Source organism: Gasterosteus aculeatus, chromosome 5, assembly GCF_964276395.1.
Source record: "Gasterosteus aculeatus chromosome 5, fGasAcu3.hap1.1, whole genome shotgun sequence".
Taxonomy (NCBI): Eukaryota; Metazoa; Chordata; class Actinopteri; order Perciformes; family Gasterosteidae; genus Gasterosteus; species Gasterosteus aculeatus.
The window spans coordinates 636,083-655,677 of record NC_135692.1 but is presented as its reverse complement, the minus strand read 5'-3'; positions in this window follow the sequence as shown (position 1 = coordinate 655,677).

Genomic DNA, 19,595 nt, shown 5'->3' with positions numbered 1-19,595 from the left:
GATTTTGTCGGGGGTGTCCAAACATTTTGCCGCGCACGCAGCCACACACGTTGGTGGCTCATATATCAGGAAATTGGAATTCACTTGGCGTAGTACCCATGTTGTACGCTGCACTCTGGTGGTTTGTGGGGCCCAAAGTGGTTGATAGGGGCGGCCTGCTGGAGATGGACACTGGTTACATTCTGTGAAGCAGACACAGCTGAAGGTTCCCCCCCAGGACATGTTGGTTTAAGTAGATGTTATTTCATGCATTCTAGTGTATTTTTGGGTGGTCTGCCTGAACTTATTCTGATTCATGTTCATCTGCTCATGACTTGTGGGGCCTTCTAGACTTGAGCTGAACATTCAACCAGAACACTATTGCTGTGCCTCAATGACTGTCTATGTACCACAATATAGCCTAATTAATAGACCTGTGTTTAAGATTTGACCAATTTAGGTTGATTGACATTTTGATTACAATGGTATTTAACTAATTCTTAACTGAAACCTCACCTATACTGTTAATAAATTGCATTATTAAGAGCACTTAATGTTTTATGCTCAGCAAAAAATGACAAATGCTATGTGAGCAGCCTTAATAAACAACGCTATGATGTTTTGAGCATGCAGTATATACGAGGTTAACAAGGTTCTCTCCTGCTGCTTCGTATCAATTCAATTCATTTTATTTTGTAGAGCCCATAATCGCAAATTACAAATTTGCCTCAGAGGGCTTTACAGTCTGTACACATACAACATCCTCTGTCCCGAAACCCACCATCGGCACAGGAAACACTCCCCAAACAATGAAAAAACCCTTACAAGAGGGAAAAAAGGGAAGAAACCTCAGTGAGAACGTCAGAGGAGGATCCGTCTCCTGATGGACGACTACAATGATGCCATGTGTACAGAATGAACAATGTATAATACATGAGACTATATGACAGAGATGATTCAAGTAACTGTGAGTAGTAAACCAGACGCACAGCAGGACCACTGCAGGGACCACCACCATCACATAGAACCACCATCAGATAGAACCACCATCAGATAGAACCACCATCAGATAGAACCACCATCAGATAGAACCACCATCACATAGAACCACCATCAGATACAACCATCATCAGATAGAACCACCATCACATAGAACCACCATCAGATAGAACCACCGTCACATAGAACCACCGTCAGATAGAACCACCGTCACATAGAACAACCGTCACATAGAACCACCGTCAGATAGAACCACCGTCAGATAGAACCACCGTCACATAGAACCACCATCAGATACAACCATCATCAGATAGAACCACCATCAGATAGAACCACCATCACATAGAACCACCATCACATAGAACCACCATCACATAGAACCACCATCAGATAGAACCACCATCACATAGAACCACCATCAGATAGAACCACCATCAGATAGAACCGCCATCACATAGAACCACCATCAGATAGAACCACCGTCACATAGAACAACCGTCACATAGAACCACCGTCAGATAGAACCACCGTCAGATAGAACCACCGTCACATAGAACCACCATCACATAGAACCACCATCAGATAGAACCACCATCACATAGAACCACCATCACATAGAACCACCATCCACAGAAGCATGTGGGGAGGGAGAGCACAGAGACTTTAGCAGAGGGTAATGTTGGTTTATGAGTACAGTAATATGATTAATATCTAAAATAATAATGATGATGATGATGATGATGATGATGGCAGCAGCAGGCGTCAGCAGGGCCACGGCAGGTGTCAGGACCAGGGTCCAGAAGGAACCACGATCTACGGAGACCTGATAGGGGAGAAAGCACAAAAAAAACTCCCGGAAAGAAGCTGAATTAGTCATGTGCATTAATACAACGTGGATTATGGTAGAACGAGAGCACAGTATCACAGTTTACATTCACCACTCAAACTCACACGCACAAACACAACTAATCATTTCTTTCCAGATGTAAAGTTTAAGAGAGTGAGTACTTAATTGAAGCACATGTCATTAATGTACCTTAGTCTTTGCTCCTCCTGAGTTTCTCCCGTGGTTGTGTCTGTTTGAAAACCTTCTTCTGTTGATAACTTGGGGACTCTTTGGGGTCAACAGGATGTCTGTGCAGCGAATAGGTTTACAGACGCGCTGCTTAGCGCCTCAGTTTGAAAAGGAACAAACGCACTTTGGCCCAAAATCAGATTATTTTTTGGGGTTTCTTTATATTATACATTAAGAATAATTAACCCACATCATTATTTGTCACACTTCAATCCTGAATTGAATGGTTAAACCAAAGAGGTCAAAGGATGAGAAGATCTAATGTTGGCAAAAGGCTGTATTCCAAAGAAAATGACTTCAGGGCCCTGTTCTTCGTACGTGGTTCAACTAAGTCAATCAAATGTCCAATTACCGAGATGATTGACATCAGGCAACTCGGTTCCTCGAAGGCGGATCGGCGCTCAAACCGTCTCATTAGTTTGAACCAGATGTCAATCATCTTACGTCAGAAGGCGGAAGAGTCGATCACTGAAACCAGGATTTTTTAACAGTATAACGGCAAATAAAGGAAGCGTGTCTTTCTTCTCCGCTGACGAGCAGGAGATGATCATGAACACATATGATGAGAATGTGTATTTGAATCATTTCTGTTGAATGAATTGAACGTATTATACATATTTTACGTTGTTCATTGTGTACGTCCATCAGTCTGTCCGTCCCTGGAGGATCGTCCCGTGTCTCTAAAGGTTTCTTCCCTTTATTCTCCCCATCAAATACTTTTTCCTGTCGATGTGACGGTTTCTGGACAGAGGACGTCACATGTGTACACACTGTAAAGACACATGAGGCACAAATAACATTAAATGAATCATATAATCATGGCAGAAACTGACAGCGCCCCCTGGAGGCTACAAGCCCGACGAAGTATCACACAACTTAACGTTATGCGTGTTGGTAAAATGTAACGGCTCATTTAAGGCCTCGTCACTCTAATCAATCAGATTATATTTAAATGTGTCTGTTTGCAGGAGGCTTCATGATGATCATCATCCAATGAGAAAAAAGATCTGAACTCTTTCAGAGTATGTCGATGAAAACAAGCTCAAAGCATCAGATTGATACGAATGAATAGGATCTATGTATCATCTTATGTATCTCGGAGAAGTCTCTCCCTATAAAACGTTTATCTGATGTCGCTCCTTCATCAATAAGGAGTGAAGAACTGATCCAGTAGCCTGAACAACTCATCTCATCCTGACAAAGATCCGGCTAACTCAGTTAACCACGTACGAGGAACAGGGCCCAGTTTTATTGCCTCAGATTTGTTGCTATTTCGAAAAAAATAAGCCTTAAGTTATCACTGATTGATACGTGAGCGGTATCAACAAGAGGTGGGCTCACCAACACACATGTCACACTTTGGCACCAACAAAGCGCCCAGAAGCAGAAAGCAGCAGAGTTGGAATGTGCTTTACCCAGATGTTAGCTGGACAGTGCTCTCAATAATTTGCCACAATTTTTCAAGATGGACTCAAATGCCTGATTGGTGTTACAATAAGACATTGTCAGCACTTGTTATCTTTCATCTACTTGTAAACAGGACAAATATAGAATGTGAAATGATGTCATGACCACCATGTTTCACTGTTGGGATTGTGTGCTCAGGGTGATGGGCAGTGTTGGGTGTCAACCACATACAACGTTTGGCATTGAGGCCAAAACGTTCAGTTTTGGTCTCATCTGACCAGATCACCTCTTCCACATGTTTGCTGTGTCTCTCACAAGGCTTGTGGCAAACTAAAAATGGGATTTCTTATGGTTCTTTCAACAGCGGATTTCATCTTGCCACACATTCATAAAAGGACATATTTATGGAGGACATGGCTAACAGTTGTCCTGTGGACAGATTCTGCTCCTCAGCTGTGGATCTTTTTACCTCCTCCAGAGTTACCATGGGCCTCTTGGTTGCTCCTGATTAATTTACTCCTTTTGTGTCATGTCAGTTTGGGTGGACCCCCTTCTCTTGGTAGGTGTGCGATTGTGCCATATTTTTTATAACCTAACCCTGCTTCATACTTACTGTAGCTACGACTTCATCCTTGAGCTGTTTGGTGTGCTCCTTGGTCTCCATAATGCTCTTTGAGCTCCTTGGTCTCCATAATGCTCTTTGTTCAGAAATGCTCTAAAGCAAACTGAGGCCTTCACAGAACAGGTGTCCTCATGTCGACCCTATTTACACATGTGATTTGCAAATGTGACTTGTGAAGGCAACTGTAGTAGTCATGAAGTCTTATGAATGGCTTCTCCTGTCCCACCTAAAAACCCTGGAGATGGTTGTGGATTTCAGGAAGAACGCAGTCCCACCTTCCCCCGTCACCACTGTGGATTCCTTCTGTTTCCTGGGCTCCATCATCACCCAGGACCTCAAGTGGGAGCTGAACATCAGCTCCATCACCAAGAAGACTCAGCAGAGGTTGTTCTTCCTGAGGCAGCTGAAGAAATTCAACCTGCCAAAGACGATGATGGTCCACTTCTACACGGCCATCATCGAGTCCATCCTCTGCTCCTCCATCACCGCCTGGTACGCTGCAGCCACAGCCAAGGACAAGGGCAGGCTGCAGCGTGTCATCCGCTCTGCAGAGAGGGTGATCGGCTGCAATCTGCCGTCCCTGCAGGACTTGTTCGCTTCTAGGACCCTGAAGCAGCTATAAAGATGGTAGCCGACCCCTCTCACCCCGGACAAAACCTGTTTGTGCCCCTTCCATCTGGCAGGAGGCTGAGGTCCATCAGGACTAAGACCTCCCGCCACACCAACAGTTTCTTCCCGTCGGCAGTCGGGCTCATCAACAGAGCCGGTCGCCCACTGACTGACTCGGACATTCCCCCGGTCACTTTCTTTCTCACTGCACATACACAGACTTGTCACTTTCACATACACTCACAACACAGTTGTGTAGAGTATGGTTGCGTTCGCTGGTGCACTTTATTTACACATTATTATAAATTGCACATCTTTTCACTATCAACAGTGGATTTGTCCACTCTGTCCTACAACAGACTCTAAATGAAACTCATGACAGACTGTGAAGAATTAGGTTTTAATCTTCTTTGACATATAACATACAAAAACATCAATGCCCATCAATTTCCCCCCACGTAACCCTCAAAATGTATATAATAAAAAATAAAAGATCCCTACTGCAACATAAACACGACTTTTACACTCAAACTTACCAACAGCACATGACAGAAGACAAAACAATGTTGGGCCAACTGGGAGGTCAAAGAGGACACAGAACTTGGTCACGTTGTCCTCCATGTCAATCTCCTCCTGATAAACCATCAATGTTGATTTCAAAGGGAGTTCACCCGGTTACTCATTTCTGGCCAGATTCTTTCAATTGTGTGATTCTGTAATTGCAAATAAATAATCATTTTATCCAGACAAATTTACTCGCTCAGACACCTTTTAATTTCATTCTCAGTTATCCACTATGACAAATAAATAGAAGCTTGAATTAATGTTTGAATGACATGTTGATTAAACTGTATAATCAGCAAAACCATTCAAATGTGTAAACAATTTTTAGCTTTCACTCCATGGCGACTATTCAAATAAAATCACCTTTGTAGATGGTGTTTGCCGATATGATGGTTGGCCAACTTCTGTTGCATGAAAAGAGTTAAGTAGAACTCTTCTCCATGATCCACCTGGACCTGAACCCACATCCCATTCTCCACTACCGCACTTCTGTGAGATAATTGAATTGTTTATTGTTAAAAGGATCCCCAGTAGCTGTCACCAACGTGGGACGAGCTTCAGCACAAGCAATTGTTCTCTCTCACCCAATCTTCTCTTTTAGATCATCAGTGTCTTTCTGGGAGAATTGCGGGCTGCTTTACACAAGTTTACTTATAAAATATAGCGCCTCAGAGTGGATATTTAAAACAATTAATGTTCCTAAGTTAAAATCAAACAATTTAACGTCAAACGTATCAGTATCAGGATCTACTGGGTCTGGACCGTGAGCGAGACAGATTACGAGCATCAATCACGTTACCAAGTAGGAGACAGTGGTGTGTACGGCGAGGCTAATGGGTCATTGCTATCTGAAAACATGCGTGTGTCTCGTCAGGTACTGATGAGGTGAGTGGAGTTTTAACTTGCGGCTTCTACAGTTTTCAACAGAAACATATTTCCAGACTACTATGAATGCAATTTAAGACCTTGTTTCAATTACATAGTATAAAAACTCACATTTTGAATGGGTTCTTGTGTCAATGCCAAATCTCAGCTTTTAGTTGCTGGTAGATGTTCTGACGAGAACGTCTGATGTTTAAGACAGCCGTGTTTTCAATTACCTGTGAATGTTGTGGTAGATGGTGAGGTTGCTCCTCACACATCGTAGATTGCTTCTCATGCAAAATTGTTGCACAATCAATTGCCAGCAACTGTTATGTCCAGCCCTGAGTATTAAGTTAAGTTGGCTGGATATTTATAATTTATTTTTCGGTTATGTGTTGTTATTGTTTACTCACCTCTCCTCTCGTTTTGTTTCAGACTCCTCACTCCCCCCCTCAGGTGTGTGGGTTCCACCTGGGTGATTGTCAGCTCCTCCCTGATTGTTTGCACCTGGTCCTCATCACCCGGTGTATTTAGTCTGTGGGTTCCTGTCCTCTGTTGCCAGTTCGTCTGTGATACTCCATGTTCCTAGCGTTCCAGCATTCATTCCTGATAGCCTTCCTGTCACCGATCCCTGCCTGGTTAACGAGTTACGTCTCTGCCTTTTCCCTGCCGGATACCTTGCCTAGTGATCGACTGCCTGCCCGTGGACCGACCTTGGACCGTAACTTTTACGAACTCTGCACCTGCCTGCCTCCTGTTGGGTTATTATACCCGTGTTTGTACTGCCACCCGACAGTAAAGTTGGTTAACTGCACCTTCTTGTGTCTCCGAGTCGTGCAATTGGGTCTGCACACCTCACAGCAACCAAACATCACCAGTTTCTCATTTTGGTCAATGTGGATTTTGTTACCCACGAAGCCAGCGTGATATGGAACAGGGCTGAGGTTCCTTTCTCCCTTTGAAACAGACACAAAAGGACCTCATTACGTGGCACATTGTACTCATCTTTGAGAAAACTGCCAAGACAACATAAAGCATGTCCTACTTCAGTTTGGTGTGCTTGGGTTACTAGATGTTAACGTCCAACATAACGTTAGCTATCAACGTGTCAACGTTAGTTGATGTTGTCTGGTCATATGCACATAGCTCACACCAACTCCGTTAGTTAGTGAAAACAAAATGTCTTATTAATCCAAGGTTCACCGTACAAGTTGTTGAATCCAACTTCCCTTTTTCCTAAACGTATCTGCTTGTCTCTACACTCGTAGGTCCATAGAACAGTCCAGTTCAAGTTACGTAAGGTAATCAAAACAACACGGTCGGGCTCCATGTGCCATGAGCCTCTGCACAACACAAATCATAACGCAAATTAAATCCATCGCCGCAAAACAGGGGACAAAGTAGTCTTCAATTGTGACAGTTTTTAGTAAATCTTGCTTGCGCGAGATGAAACGTGAACAAGCCTCACTGGAGAGGATAAAAAAGATGCAAACATTATCTTCCATTCAGGTTACCTTATGGGAACAATCCAGTATACCAAAAAAAGGACATAATGGTGCTTTAGCCTCTCACAATAACCGAGGACCAAGTTCAACAGCCTCTTCCCCGGGTCCCTTAACCAACTCAAAGACAGAAATACAGGAAATGTATGAGGAGCACCATGAAAACAAAAAGGGGGAGACTAAACAATACACATTTTAACGGCAGAAACAACACAAACCCTGGAATGAACACAATACATTTAACTAAATTTAGAGAAAAACTAAAAAGTCAATTCAAAAATCATTTGAAAAAAAAACCGAATCAACATTTGACTTACTACGTCCAAGTAGGCTAACAGTCCATATCGGCACACTTCAGTCCAAGATCCATGTGCTCAGACTGAACGATGATGTCCGTTACCCAAAGTTCAACACGGTGAAACGTCAACCGCAGACTTTTAGAAACGTAAATTTAAATAAATATAATTTAAGTAACTTGGGTTTGATCTGAGCAGTCTTTTAATGTATTTTATGTCTAAGATAATGGACCTTAAAAGGTACCATTAACCTAAATTAAGTTACCAGTTTTCGTTGATGGTCAATTCCTGTCGCTCAAACTAAAACACGTGGAACTCCGAGCATACTGCTCATTAGCACAGCGCGAGACCAGCGAATTTGAACTTTAGCTAACATTAGCAAACCGTTTCCAGCATGAACAGGTAACCCTTTGTTTTAAGGTTAAGCGTTGGAATGCCTGTCGCCACAGAGGTCCTGCAGACAGCAGCACCCCGAGCTGTACAATACATCCTCGTACTTATACCGCGACCGGTCCAGGAAAGAAAATCCTGTTATTAATTATACTGAACTACATGGTGAGGGGATGTATGCTACAGTATTACAAGTTTAGCATTGGGATTCTCTATATTCTGAATTTTGTGTAAAACATGACTTTATTTTATATTTTTTGTTTTATATCGTGAATTTAGACAGACATTTGTGTACTATGATATAAAAAACGTATTATTTGATATCAGCCCTCTTTGTTATACGTGTGCTTTCCCAGACTGGAACAAGCATACCAAAGCTCTCCTAGAGGGATCTCCTGAGGAAGCAGTGGGAGTCCACCAGCCCAAGCTTGTGTGTTTAGGGCACCCCAGGACAGTAGCTCAGTACGTGATCATTGCAAGGTTTGACATGCGCCATTGACAAACTGTTTTCGTTTAAAAAAAGTTTTGAAAATTTGAAAGAACTGGGATATGATGTCAGTACTTGCAGCACAATTCATGTGGCTACCTATGTCTGTGTGCATAGTCCGATGTATAGAACAGGTTCTGTAGTTACTTTATACTGACTACAGAGGCGAGCGCTTTTTGGAGAGATTGTACACCTGGTTCCCAATTATGATAAAGAAAGGGTACTCATTTTTCTTAGGATTTTAACTGAAATACTTTGATCATTTGTATTCATATGAATGGAGCGGAATGATGATTATGAAATGATTAGTCTGAAGGATATAGCAGACATCAGACCACTAGACTTGCTGTCATCTTTCAGTGGAAACCAACTCCATGTGAATCCTAGATACAAATTGATTGTTTAAATTTGCATTACTTAAGTGCTTAAGACCTATACCAAAACCAACAACTCGTAACAGTTAGCAGAAATGTGCATGCTGCTTTTCCTAACTGTTTAGTGATCCTGCAGATTTGTCGGTGTGGCCTGATCTTCCCTGCAGCGATCCCTTTTCAGATTAGCAAACTGTTATTGAACTACCTCCTATTATTCAGAGGAAACATTTGGGTTCAGTTTCTGTAACTTGATGCTCGTATTTTATTGTTCAGTTAGATTTTTTTTTACTAATTCTTCAAATGAGTTATTTATTATGTATTTACTGCATTTTGTCTATAAAATGTTAGTTTACAGTGGTCATTAGTGAAAAACAAATCTGTGAACATCCGTCAAATGTTTTAATATGAAATTAATGAAATAAAATAATTGTGACCTAAATGTCTTAGTTGTTTATTTTGAGGGTTTTAGAGCATATTTACCATGGAAAAATTGCATTTTAAGAATGCTTTTTAGAAAAAGATGTGTTAAAAAGAACACATCTTTTGTGTTATTTTAACACATAACACGTTGTGTTGAAATACAGAACGTGTTAAATTAGCTGACACTGGGTGTGTTAAAAGCCACACAGAATGTGTTGTCCTTAACTAGACACACAGATGTGTTAAAAATGAACACATGATGTTTTGAATTCTATTACTTAACATTGCATTTAAAAGTGAATGCTTCCGGGCTGTCGCATGAAATACTCGTCGGCCCGCACTGCATGCTGGGCCGGAAAGGACAGATCCGATGTGTCCTCCAAATCGGCCCCCAGCGGGCTGCGTCCCTCGACCGCGTTCGGCGGAGCGGACAGATTGGGACAGGCGAGTCGCGGCAGAAGTGACGTATGCGGTCGACGAATGCGTCCTTAAAGGATGCAGCCAAGCGACTTTGAGACACAGTCAGCATTACCCTTTTGAATTGAATCTACGTTGGATTGGATTTGTTTTTACCGATAGCTTGACTTGTTGTTAACCGCATCTGGCAGTGTTGTGTTTAACAATGAAGAAACCCTGGACGGACAAAAGAATCTAGAACAATGGGTGCCTACAAATATTTACACCGGTCAGAAAAGGTTGGAAAGGCAGTGTCCACGCCCCAGGGCATGTGACTTCTCCTGGTGTGCTCAAGTTCACTAATTATATGGAGTTTTACAGAATATGGTGGATGGTGCATGTCTCTCGGTCAATATCGGTGGTGGTATCAAATGTTACATGCATGTATTTTGTTTGATTCCATTACATTGAATACAGTCATAGTCTATTTTTGAGTCCATGACTGATGATTGTGTCAGTGTGATTAATGTTTAATGAACAAAGACAGAATTTATTATTTGAGTTCAATATTGACAGCTGTTTGGGGGATTTTTTTTATGGGGCCAAAATAGTTATAATTTATAATTTTCTGTACTGAAAGGTTGCTAGCCTACCTACTTTATGTACTTCCTGATGAACAATTCAAGTGAAATTGATGAATAAATATAAATACTGTAAAATGCATGATATAAATGTTGTATTATTTAACTAATTTTAGTTACCTAGTTTTATTACTGATATCCACCCTCCTGCTGGGATCAGTTTAATCCTTATTTTTGGGATCAAAATGATTCCAATCATACCAAAAAGTTTTGAAAAACCCAACTTCAACAAGATTAGATTACGCGATCCAATCCAATTTCTGAATCTTTTTGAACTACCCATTTTCAAGATTTGATCCAATTTGATAGCCGTAATCTGATCAGATTACTTTTGAAGAACCGGCCCCAGGGGCCTCATTTCTAAACAAAAGAAGGCGTACGCCGCTCTCTACGCAATAATTGGTATTTATAAAAAGCAAACTTGACGGGAAAATTTGCAGTCCTTCACACAAGCTCGGACCCACACGTACGCACAAAAACGGGTGAAATGAGAACCGTCGGCAAACGTGTGTGAAATTAGACTGTTGTAAAAGAAATGCCAATACTGCCTCTCATAAATAACACGAACACCCGTTTGTTCGATCTGCAGAAATACAAATTAACACATTTTCAAAAAGAAAAGTGAAATATGTTCTGCAATAATATCGGCATGTTATTAAATTCATCCTCTAAACACAGCTGTTGCTTGTCAGATGCAATCAGACGGACGGTAATAAAATGCCATGATGCCGTCACAATGCGTAATGACGCTGAGTTATGCGTGAGTTAATACTTATGCAGGGTTCTCTCCAGTGTCACGCATTGAGCGTGAGTCACTCATGTCGGTCTTTAGTCACGCACTCCCGCCGCACATCCAATTTGTCACACAAAAAAAAAAATCAGACTTTGGTCCGGGCCGCTAGTCCAATAATTTAGCCGCTATATTTGGTTAATTGTAAATGGAATATGATGCAATCTGCCTCTGAGCCTGTGCGTGTGTCTATGGCGGCAAATCACTGTCAAAATTTGAGAGCGCAAATCAGGTTCACATGCGCACGTAATTAACACCCGCGAGCAAAAATCCGCCTCAAGAGCGAAAGTCCGTCTCGCACGTGATACTTGCTCGCTCGCGGGGTGTGAACTTCCTTACGAGGCTAATCTCTGCTCGCGCTCAAAGGTGTTTTCTGCTTCCGTGCCCTTTTCTATTTGACAGTAAGGGGGCGGAGCCAGTCACAATGCTATTTCTACATCTGATTGGACTAAAGTTGCCAGAAGGCGGGATAAAGCCAGTTTGCGATCGATATTTACAGAAGACGCGGAAGTCAGTATGCATGTAGGCACGGCTGACCAAAATGAGGTATAACTACATCTTCTAAAACGTAATTATCAAGCGATTGTTAACTGTAAAGAAATGAACGTGATACACAAGTAATTTGAATATCTCACATTAAGTTACTCCACTCCATAAGAAGACCGTGAAACTACTTTACTAACGTTAGCTAACGTTAACGCAGTTAGCAAATCTGCGTAAACGTGACGTTAAATAACAAGCTTGACTTAGCATTAGGTAACGTTTAACTAAACCAGAATAGCTATCTAACCAGCGTGTATTCGTTGTTATTGTGGAAGTCTACCAACATTTTGTTTATCTGTATAACTGGCAGAGTTACAAAATGCTACCAGGCGTGTTGTAGATTTGGTAAGAAGTGCCTTCTCAAAACCGTAATCAGGATCAGGAATCAGGAAACATTTATTAGCCAAAATATGTCAAACATACAAGGAATTTGTCTTGGCGGTTAGTGCGCGACAGTAGACAGACAAGACAACAGTGCACAAGTAATAAAACAAAGTGGAATGAAATGCTGATGCAATGGGTTAGTAGAATAAGGCTTATGGGTTAGTATAAAACAAGGGAATAAAGGTAAAAAAATTTAAATATTAAAAAGTTAAAAAGAAAAATATTAAGCATAAAGTGCACTAACAAACAAGTAACAGACAAGAGACAAAGTGATGAATTGCAGTTAAAGTGGCATGTGCAGTATGAGGGGGAGTGACCGGTGGAGTGTCATAGTCAGTCAGTGGGCGACCGGCTCTGTTGATGAGCCCGACTGCCGACGGGAAGAAACTGTTGGTGTGGCGGGAGGTCTTAGTCCTGATGGACCTCAGCCTCCTGCCAGATGGAAGGGGCACAAACAGGTTTTGTCCGGGGTGAGAGGGGTCGGCCGCGATCTTTTTAGCTCGCTTCAGAGACCTGGAAGCGAACAAGTCCTGCAGGGACGGCAGATTTCAGCCGATCACCCTCTCTGCAGAGCGGAGGACACGCTGCAGCCTGCCCTTGTCCTTGGCTGTGGCTGCAGCGTACCAGACGGTGATGGAGGAGCAGAGGATGGACTCCATGATGGCCGTGTAGAAGTGGACCATCATCGTCTTTGGCAGGTTGAGTTTCTTCAGCTGCCTCAGGAAGAACAACCTCTGCTGAGCCTTCTTGGTGATGGAGCTGATGTTCAGCTCCCACTTGAGGTCCTGGGTGATGATGGAGCCCAGGAAACGGAAGGAATCCACAATAGTGACGGGGGAGTCACACAGGGTGATGGGGGAGGGTGGGGCTCTGTTCCTCCTGAAATCCACAACCATCTCCACTGTCTTCAGAGCGTTGAGCTCCAGGTTGTTCTGGCTGCACCACGACACCAGATGGGCGGACTCGTCCCCACCAGAGATTAGTCCAATGAGGGTGGTGTCATCCGCAAACTTCAGGAGCTTGACGGACTGGTGGCTGGAGGTGCAGCTGTTGGTGTACAGGGAGAAGAGCAGAGGGGAAAGAACGCAGCCTTGGGGGGAACCGGTGCTGATGGTCCGAGAGGCTGAGACATGTTTCCCCAGCTTCACGTGCTGCTTCCTGTCAGACAGGAAGTCTGTGATCCACTTGCAGGTGGAGTCGGGCACGTGCAGCTGGGAGAGTTTGTCCTGCAGCAGAGACGGGATGATGGTGTTGAAAGCAGAGCTGAAGTCCACAAACAGGATCCTGGCGTAGGTTCCTGGGGAGTCCAGATGCTGGAGGATGTAGTGGAGGGCCATGTTGACAGCATCGTCCACAGACCTGTTGGCTCTGTAGGCGAACTGCACGGGGTCCAGGAGGGGGTCGGTGAGGGACTTCAGGTGGGTCAGGACTAGCCGTTCAAAAGACTTCATGACTACAGAGGTCAGGGCGACGGGCCTGTAGTCATGGAGTCCTGTGATCCTGGGCTTCTTGGGGACAGGGATGATGGTGGAGGCCTTGAAGCAGGCTGGTACGTGGCATGTCTCCAGGGAGGTGTTGAAGATGTCAATGAACACCGGAGACAGCTGGTCAGCACAATCCTTCAAGGAGTGAGGGGAAACGGAGTCCGGACCGGCTGCCTTACAGGGATTTAGTCTTCTAAAGAGCCGGTTAACGTCTCTCCAGAATAGAGAGGGTCGTTGCTGGTGGGGGAGGGGAAGGTGATAATGATGAAGAGGCGTGAGCACCTGATGGGCTGGGGGAGGGAGGGGAGGGGGACTGCAGCAAGTTGGTGGAGCTGTGGGGGATGGGATCAGGACATTGTCTTTCAAATCTGCAGTAGAACTCATTGAGCTCGTCTGCCAGGCGGAGGTCATTCATGGAGTGGGGGGTTTTTGGCTTGTAGTTGGTGAGGTGTTTGAGGCCTCTCCAGACCGAAGCAGAGTCACTTGCTGAGAACTGTTGTTGGAGTTTCTCAGAGTACAGTCGTTTAGCATCTCTCACCGCCTTGCTAAACTTGTATTTTGCCTCTGTGTACAAGTCTTTGTCCCCACTCCTAAATGCCTGATCCTTCTGCAGGCGTAGTGTTCTGAGTTCCGCTGTGAACCAGGGTTTGTCGTTGTTGTAACTCACCCTGGTGCATGATGGTACACAGCTGTCCTCACAGAAGCCGATGTAGGAAGTTACAGCCTCTGTGAACTCATCCAGACTGTCAGTAGCAGTCCTGAAAACATCCCAGTCTGTGCAGTCAAAGCACGCCCGAAGATCCTCCAGCGCCTCACTGGTCCACTTCTTGAATTCCCTCACCACAGGTTTGCAGAGCTTTAGTTTCTGCCTGTATGCAGGAATCAGATGGACCATGACGTGGTCAGAGTGTCCCAGTGCAGCACGAGGGACGGCGTGATACTGTGGTGCAACAGTGATCCAGCGTGTTCTCCTCTCTGGTGGGGCATTTAATAAACTGTCTGTATTTAGGAAGTTCATGGCTGAGATTTCCTTTGTTAAAGTCCCCGAGGACAATAACTAAGGAGTCCGGGTTGGTCCGCTCCACACGCCGTATCTGGTCGGCGAGTGTCCGCTGAGCCTCGTGCACGTTGCACGCCGGCGGCATGTAAACACCGACCAGGATGAATGAAGCAAACTCACGGGGGGAATAAAATTGTTGATGTTGATGAAAAAAAGTTTCCAGATCAGGAGAACAGTGTTGTAGGATCACCGTTACGTCGTTGCACCAGCTGTTGTTGAAGTAGAAGCAGATTCCTCCACCCTTTGTCTTGCCGGAGAGCTCCGTGTCGCGATCCGCTCGGAGCAGCTGGAAGCCCGCCAGCTGGAGCGCGGAGTCCGGTATCGATCCGCGTATTTCCTCCAGTTTGTTGCACAGTGAGCGCACGTTGAAGAGAAAGATGCCTGGCAGCGGAGTGCGAGAACCACGCCTGCGGAGTCTCACCAGCGAGCCGGCCCGTTTTCCTCGCCTACGGCGTCTCACCGCGTGACGAAAGGTGAGCGCACCTTTGACTAGAATGTCCAGTAATTCCACGGAAGAAAGCAGGAAAGTTGGAAGTAACTCCACTGGAGTTGTTCCACGGATGTTCAAGAGCTCATCTCTGGTGAAAGAGCTCCGGGAATCGCAGCAGCAAACGTAATTAACAACAAAAACAACAAAAAACAAAGCGCACCGAAGCACCGTGGCGGCCATCCATGGCGCCATCTTGGATGTATACTTGGGTAAGTAACTTGTGAGACAACATAGCAGACAGCGTGTTCCATTCCCATTGGCTATATAGGCTACTTCTGTACAGCCATTTAAAGCAATACAGATAACATAAATATGCCAGGTGGAAGCACATGTATGTTTAAATGACACCTGATGAGAGAGGGCTACAGTAGTAACTGCACACTTTCTTCCCCTTTCCCCATACATTTCTATGATACTGATGGACATCTAAAAAATTGTATCACCAGAAGGGGCCTGGATGCTGCATAAGGCTGCTGGTAAAATTCAACTGAGGTGTAATATGCCAGCAGTTGAATACAATTTAATTTCTGCATTCTACTATTATAATGGCCGTTGTTCATTACAATAACTTAAAACACTGTACACAATTCTACACGCTCCCACAGAGGAGGATCAGGCCAGCGGAAGCTGAGTCTTTTGGCACTTGAGGCAGAAGGTTATACAGGGAACCACCTTACCAAAGCTTTGAGTTGACTATATATAATGCCCATCCAGGACACCTTGGACACATCCCCCTTGCCGTACTCATCCAAGGAAAAGATGCCAAAAGCGCAATGTGCCGAAAAAGTAAACTATGGATGGTGTTACACGCCGACACGGCTCCAGGACATATTGTACTGTTCACGGTTGCAACAACTCGTGGCGATTGCTGAATGTTTGGTCGGAAGGAGAATGTTTCGACCATCAACCATCTACAAGGGAGTAAAATGCTATAGATTTGCACTCAAATACGGAAGGCTTATCATTCAAAGTCAACACAGTCTACTAATTATTACGCAGACGAATGTCAGCTTTTTCATAGAAAAAAAAAAGTAAGTGAATACCTTTATCCATTCCGAAGCTATTAATAGATGTGTCAGGGGTGCGCACTTTGAAGGGTTAAATGCTTTTAGTGCAGGCAGGCTTGAGGGGATTACTTTTTCTTTATATTACTCTTCGTGTTCTGTTATATATTAACACACGGATACATACAAACATCTTAATACAAGCATAAGATGGGCTAATGTACCTTCCAAAGCGCGGCGGCTGCATGGCTACAGGCACGACGTCAATACGTGGAGACACACAAGGAGCATCAATCCAACATAAATGCGTTCAATACAAGTTACATATCTTTAGTTCCTGCACAATGATCATAAATTAAATGATTAATATTCCCAAAATTCCAATGAAGTAATACATACACTTCCGGCTCTTACAGAGACTGTATGTCTACTGTAAACTGTTAACAGTTCATGTATTGTGCATAATTTGAAGTAAAATAATGGAAAACAAGTATTGTTTAGGCACCGGTATGTTTTATAGGTATCGTTTTAGCACTGGTATCAGGAAAACCCCAAACGATACTCATCCATAGTGGATAATTGTATAATTATAACATCTTGAGACTGAATTGAATGGTGCAGGAAACACTGTATGCTTTGGTATTCTCATTGTTTAAATACTACATTTTCTCACTTTTTCTGAGATTTTACACTTATTTGGTCATGGAAATTTAATTTAATGTCATGGAAGAGTCATCGAAATCCACTGGTTAAAATGTGTATGACCCCTGTAGTTAGTGTTTTAGTGGAGGTAGAGTCTGAAGAGTGAAATGCTGTCTTACCTTCCTCGAATACCCATCCACTCCACTAAAGATTACAATGTTGTATCAAAGAAAACAGAAAAATTCCAACAGCACCCCTGCATTAAAACACTAATAGATAATTCGGTTGTTATTTTTCCTGCCTATTTATCGCCCCAGAGTTCCGTTTGTGACGGTAATGCACCAAACACCAAGAAGCTGGTTAGTCAAGCGCCATTAAAACTTAACATAAAATAAACGGACAAGGATTGCAGCTTGATTGGACGTGGTTGTTACCACGTTGTCCAACTCCTCGTCACTGATGGAGTTATAAAGTTCTGAAATGGACAATTCAAACGCCCTCATCCTCCTAAAGATTGTGCTGACTGAAACTCCAAGCAGTTTTGCAATGTAGGGCACCGAGCAGTTTCCAACATCTCAGCCAACTGCTGTCTCTCTAAAACCTAGGACGTCCGCTCAGACCAATTACTGGTACTGCTGTATCTGGGGCTGTCGAGTCTAAAGAGCCCCTGCAGTCCCTGTAGTATTTCTTGGGGTATGTCAACACGTCCCGAAAGAGCTTGCAGGAGGTTCATCTCCTGACGACACACAAACTCCAGGAAATGAATATCAAGTGGTGTTCGAATGAGTGCGAGCTCCAATTTTGACAGGAGAACACTTGACGGCGGAGAACATGCTGTGGAGAACAATGATGTACACTTTAGGAAAAAGCACACCTCAAATATTTATTGACTACTGTACAACGTCACTCTACCGTTTTGTGGGGGTGGTGGATATTTAGAGTGCAATTAGCTTCTAAAAACGACAACATGTGAATGTACTTCTTAGAATTGTAGCATCTGTGAGATGCGTGTAGTGGTAAAAACATTCTGTAAATAGTCTTGTGCTAAAAGCCAGGTCGCAGTGGTTGACCCTGAGATGGAGAGATAGAAAGATTTAGGGTTTGCAGCTGTGTTTGGGGAAGGGGGTCATCTCGCTCTCACGGACCTTCGATCAGAGGAGCATGGTGTGTTACCCTCAGCTTCACCTAAGTTCTTATCTCAACTTGATTTGTGGCTTCTCGAGACTGGCGCTAAGAACTGTCGGCAAGTGTATAAAAACTCAGCGTTTTCACTGCTCGGGGACGTCATTACACAGAGCACTGGAATACGTGCTGGTGTGTTGGACCTCCTGCTTGCAAGCAATAGTTAGAGCCAGATATCTGCGGGGAATTGCTCATGTAATCTTTTTCTCACACATCTTATGTCAAATCAAAAATTGACTCATTTTGACTGCAAAAACTACAGGCCGCCGCATCTTTCTGCGTCGACGCACTGGTTTCACTTCCTGGTTGTAAAGTCTTGCTATCACAACTCAGACAGAGACCCAAACGCAGATATGAGGAAAAAGGTTTAATGAAGAGGAATTCGGGCAGGCAGTGTCGTTGTCGGAGGCAGGCAGGAGTTCGGTGCACGGGAGATCAGGGGTTCAGAGGTGGCAGGCAGTGTCGTTGTCGGAGGCAGGCAGGGGTCAGTACACGGGGATCTCAAGAATCGACTGGAAACTACGGGTATATAACGCTGGTAAGACCTGGTGAAACACACAAGACGAACTGGCGACAAGAACAGGGAGAAGACACAGGTTATATGCCCAAGGGATAATTGACAAACAGGGAACACCTGGTGGTGAGGAGACAGGGGAAAAACAGGTGAAAACGGGTGAACACAATTAGGGCGTGACACTTGCGTGTGTTGCAGAGCGATTCACCTCCAGAACAACAGGTGGAGTCACGTGTTTTGTTGAAGACGACCTGGAGAGTCACGTCTTTGTGTGTGGAAGTCGCTGGTGGCTTTATTTATTGATCATAGACTTTATCGCCCCGTGCATCCACACTGCTGCTTTTCATCAAGGACACATTTGTCCCGTATTTTCCTCCACGACTTTGTTCCCTCGTTTGTGGAGATCTCCCTCCATGAATCAGAGGCCATCCGGCGTCCTCATAGTCTGCCAATGACGGCTTGTACAAGTGCTCATATTTAAAAGCTCTTCAATCTGATCCGTTCTCTCGTAAACATTCTTCCTTTTGATAACGGCCGTATTGTGCTGTGAAAACGGAGACGTGAGACTCCGTAAAGGACGTAGTTGGCAGACCAATCACAGCCTGCTGCTGCAGGAGCCTGCGTCGCTTTTGATGCAAGTCTAGAAAAATGGGTCGACGCACCGGTGTTTCATCGACGGAAACTATAATGATATTTTTTTCGTTAACGACCTTTTTCCCATGACTAAGACAAGACTAAGACATGACGAAAATGGATCTTTGAACTTTCGTAAACAAGACGAGATGAGACAATGTTGGTTTTTGACGAAGTTGTCCTGTCTCCATACTCCACGCCCTCCCTGCAAGTGAAGCCCTAGGGACTTGTTCAACATTGCATG